The 5327-nt window shown below is 33.5% G+C and overlaps 1 protein-coding gene across 4 annotated transcripts in view; it reads left to right on the top strand.

Annotated features, from left to right (window-relative positions):
- Positions 1-375: 375 nt before the first annotated feature.
- LOC115215869 overlaps positions 376-5327 on the top strand; it is a 326154-nt gene continuing 321202 nt past the window's right edge. Inside the window, exon 1 of one of the 4 annotated variants that reach the window (XM_029785214.2) lies at positions 376-620. The gene's annotated coding sequence lies outside the window, so the exon portion shown is untranslated. Of the gene's footprint in view, positions 621-2422; positions 2575-3155; positions 3196-3251; positions 3375-5327 lie in introns of those variants that run through there. The other 3 variants (XM_029785213.2, XM_036505939.1, XM_036505940.1) reach the window with 3 other exon arrangements.

Here is a 5327-nt window from a genome sequence, read left to right as displayed (position 1 = left end):
TCCCTTTTCACTGTCGTCGCTAGAAATGTAGTGAACCGGAGCCTTGTCCCATTGGAAACCTGTAACCAACGACGCTTTTTTCTCGACAAACTGTAATATAAAATAAAATAAATTAAGAAATAGTTGTCACGCACGCGCACACATTCAGCCCTACACAATTTCGCGCATGCATAGACACATCCATATTTCTATCTATCTATCTATCTATCTATCTATCTATCTGTCTGACTGACTAATTCTCTCTATCTCCCTCTCTCTATCTAAAAGCATACATTTGTATATACTCACTATATATATATGTATGTATATATATTTACGCATGTGTGTGGTGTATGGTGTGTGTATTGTGTGCTGTGTAACATTTATTTTTTCGTTATATGAAATGTCATCTGTGGTAATGATTTACTCCATTCGGTTTAGAATCAATGAAAAATATTTTCGTCTGTAGTGTTTTAATTCAATCTTGCTGCTCCCTAATCGTATTTCTGCACCCCACCCCATCACCAACAGAGCCGAAATTTATGCATTCTGGGCACAGACTGATAGTGTTGGCTGTCTATAGCAATATTGCTACTAGCATTCAACATATTTACTACTACAAGTGAAAACCATCCGGAATTGTGAGAAAGAATTTTTTTCTTCCGCTTTTGTTCTAATTCTTTCGATTTATTGCACCCAAAACAACTTCGATATAACCCTAATTGCAGTTCATATATATATATATATATATATATATATATATATATATATATATATATATATATATATATATATATAATTATCTTATCCCTTTGATATCACACCCAGCGCCTTATTGTTTCTACTAGAGGGTTTATTACGATGCTACAAAAATATCTCCACTCGAGACAGACATACAAGCTGCACGCATTAACATATCTATGAAATATGGTGATATCGCAGTTTATATTATAAGATAATCCTCTTCAAATAGACATGGCGATAAAAATACATGTTTATTACGCACATACATTCAGTTATCTACATAAAATTGGATTGCCCGGTTAAGCCGATGCGCTATTCTAACGACTACTATATGGTGTGTTTTTCCTATTTCCTTCTTGCGTTTTGTTCTTGCTTTTAATGCAAGAGACTCAGGCTTGTTTTTTCTTCTGTTTACTTTCGTGTCATTACTGTTTCTGTGACATATTGAAAGTGATAATAGTTTGTCAGCGACCGGGAGACAAAGTACCTGCCTTCTCCACCCATTTCTCTCTCTCTCTCTCTCTCTCTCTTCCTACATCTCAATCCCTTTCTTTCAATCTATTTCCTAACCTTTTCTCTCTCACTTTCTTCACTGGCTTTTTTCATCTACGCTCTAAGGAATAATCATATATATAAGTCTGTCTATGTCTGCATGTTGATCAGTTTTCTCCGTCCTCCTCACCTGTTTGCCCAGATGCTCGTCCTCAAAGGGCACTCTCTCTCCTTCTTTCACTTTATGCCGTGTGGTGATGGTGGTGGTGGTGTTGATGGTGGTGGTGGTGGGGGCAGACGTCGTTGCATGCAGACGTTTGTTAGCTTTCTTGCCATGTGGATGCCGCCAGCGAATATATTAACATGATCATCTGCTGTCACAGCAAAATGATCCTATTTTACCAGCTTATTACAACAACACTAAATAAATTCAAAATCATTAATCTCGTTTTATATAGCATTATTCTCCATACATGTGTGTGTGTGTGTATTTACAGAAAAATATACACATACCTGCATAGACATATCTATGTAAATACACACACACACATATATACATATACAAACGCATATACAGAAAAATATACACACGTATACATCAACTCATTGTATTTTATATGTATATCTCTCTATATATATTACATGAGTGAGTATACATACATACATACATACATACAACCATACATATACACACATACTTATATACTATGGATTATTTATAATGTATACTACATTATGCATATTTACTATATATATTAATGTGGGTGTATATACTATATACATCACTATATTCATATAGTATATAAATGTATGTGTGTGTGTATTATATGATTGAACGTCACACATCCTCTTCCAAGCATGTTCTATATATCTATCTATCTATCTATCTATCTATCTATCTATCTATCTCTCTCTCTCTCTATATATATATTATATATATATATATATATATATATATATATATATATATATATATATATATATATATATATATATATATATATATATATATATATTATACACGTGTGTATATTGCCATTCGCAAGAAATGTACGTTAGAAAATAGAATGAAAATTTTTTAATAAATCAGAAAATATTTTAAGACAATAAATATACATTGTAAAAATTTTCGTTGAAAATTAGTATAATTCTTCTTTTAATTTTATGTTTCATCGTGAATTATTTGAGTGTTTGTCCTTTATGGGAATGTTAGTGTAAAAGTTGGTGGTGTGCAAGCTTGTGTCATGAAGTATAAGTCCGTGTTGGTTTGTGTGTGAATGAGGGGAAGGTGTACGTCTTATCGAAGAGCAGTGGATGCCAGCTACCAACGAGCACGGAGTGCAAAATGACATTAGCACGGTAAATAATAATCCAGTATTTACTACTGTATATACATCATTGTTATCTTTCTACCTTTCTTCAGCTTTGTAGCTGTAGTAGCTTTCGATGGATTGAAGCAGTCTTAAAGTATCGTCTACCCCGATCGTCAACAGGTGGTGATGGTCATCACTCCTTTATAACTGACATAAGAGCTGTGTGTGTGGAAATCTGTCAACGCATTTCATTTCGCATCTTGGTTTTAGAAGCAGCGACTGCTGCCGAAATATCTCAGCTGCTAGTCATGTTCATCATCCCGTTTGTCATCATCGTTATTTTTTGTTTCATAATATCGCTTTTTTTTTCCCCCCTGTTTTTTTTTTTTTTACCTCATCATCATCATCTCTGGTTTGTTTGTATTCGTGTGTCTTTTCAATACAATTTATTATAGAAACGAAACAGTAATGTCGGTGTTTTTTATTGTTTGATTAATTAACCATGTTGTCTGTTTAGTGAGTCTCTATTGCTTTAAATGAGTCACAGCGAACGAAATAGTCGCTGTCAGGCTCAGCGATACTCCTCTCTTTCAATTTCTATAAGCGCTACTAGAATACACACAAATACATGCAGGAATTTCTCCGACTTCACTCGCTTTCTGTTCAGGTTATTCTTCATTTCTCTTTATTTATGTATAAACAAAACAAATAACATTAATAATATAACATTTTTTTAAAAATCACTTTCTGTTGAAAATGATAATCGCTTCGATAGTTTTCCTAGAAATCTATGGCTTTCGTAAATATATATTGGGTGTCTGTCAGAAAGGGGATGTTTCCGCATAGGTATGTGATATTTTCTCTGGAATTTACCCCTTTCCCTTGTCTTTTCATGAACATTGTATACATGTTCTCATCTCTGAATATTTAGTATTTATAACTGTCATGAAGTAGTGTTTATATCATATTTCTATTTTCTGTAATATTTGTTTACATCCAAGTATTTTCCTTCTCTCCCTCCTATCATTAGTTTCACTTCCTGTGCGACAACACTACTACACTCTGATAAATATGTCATTTCTAAACTACATTTTAGCACGTGTTGGTCTTTCTAGCTTTATGTTTATCTCTTTCTTTTGCTCTCTCGCTCATCTCTCACAATTAAATACATATGTAATTTCTATTTTATCAACCATTTCTATAAAACTTCAACCTTATATTCTGTTTGTGTACACTTTTCGAAGATTGTGTTTCGTCGGACCCATTCCGTTGCTACGTATGGAATAATCATAAAACAAAAAGCGATGTTTTTTCCTCCCGTTAATTACGTTTTCATTTATGATATTTCCAGAGTTTTAATTAATTACTATGACAAACAGATCATTCCCCCGAATTCCCTATAAAAGGGAGAAAGTTATTCAAATATAAATGTGCTAAATATCCCCAAATATTTCCCCTGCGAAATGAGAATGCGGTACTACAACCTAATGGGTAGAATTTGCGGTGAAACATTTAGTTTATTGCCTGAATGTTTATTAATATGTGCATGTATGTTTGAATTAGAAATAGCTTTTGCAACAGTTTTATCAAATCATTTCCCAAACAGGTAGATTATACGGAGTCACTATTTACTATCTATATTTTCTATCTGGATTTACTAAGTGATCCATTTATGTGTGATTAGCTCTTTGCACTTCAAAGAAGAGACAGAAATGAGAATTGTGACGTTCAGAACCTTTTTTGTATGGAAATACGCATATAAATCTAGTGTGGGATTAAGAGAATCGTCATAGCTTCGACGGATCTCTTTACTCAATAAGTTCAAATCCCAGCAGGGTCACCTTTGCCTTTCATCATCCCCAGGTCGATTAAATAAAGTATCAGTTAAATATTTGGACCGATTTTTATGAAGCATTGATGTGATTGGTATTAAACAGACGACAAAATAACTTGTCGGGGCCTTTTCCCCCATCGACGTGCGTATATTAAAATATATTGTAAATTAATATGAAGCCTATAATTTGTTTTCTTTGTCGCTGTCATTGACTACCGGACGAAAAATGAAAAATAATGATGATAATAATTATAATAAAGTTAAATATTTAGAGAGATTGACTCGGATGTTTCAACGATGATGATGGTAATGATTAGAACTATGGGAAGGAAACATATCCCCTCCTCACCCAAGTACTTTACTGCATTGCTAAGTGCTTATTGCATTCTCTGCTGAGCTATGATCGATTATGTAGTATCAGAGATACCAAAGCAATTCTCTTGTTCGAATCCAATAACGTTAGGGATATTTTATTGATAACGTTCAGTTGCATGTTACACAGGGGAGTTGTAGGATTGTTAGTTTTTCTATTCCTTTTTAATTTCCTATGATTCAAAACCTTAGCAATTTTCTCATTCAACACCTTAATATAATTCGAAGATTTTGGTTATAAAATTTAGATTATTACCACTAAAAGAAGTGGCATAAGAGTAACAACAGAATGACGATTTAAAGATATAATACTTGGTAACGTCCCTTTAGTTCTGAGATCAAATTTCACCTCTTCTAAGGGCTGTCATTTCACCAGGGTCAAATAATAAAAAGTACGGATCAACTCCCAGGAAGCACCTCTTACAATCGCAACAGTTGAGTCAACGAGGTAGCATCTACGCAGTTGCTTGATCAGCTAGAAATAACAGCCAAATATTCTTAAAATCGTAAACTACCTTCTTGGAAAAGACTTATAGAAGGATGTTGTCATAAATCTTTTATCCTTTACTTGTTTCAGTCATTAGACTTCGGCC

The sequence above is a fragment of the Octopus sinensis genome, linkage group LG9 (genome assembly GCF_006345805.1).
Source record: "Octopus sinensis linkage group LG9, ASM634580v1, whole genome shotgun sequence".
Classification (NCBI taxonomy): domain Eukaryota; kingdom Metazoa; phylum Mollusca; class Cephalopoda; order Octopoda; family Octopodidae; genus Octopus; species Octopus sinensis.
This window is presented reverse-complemented; position numbering and strand designations above follow the sequence as displayed.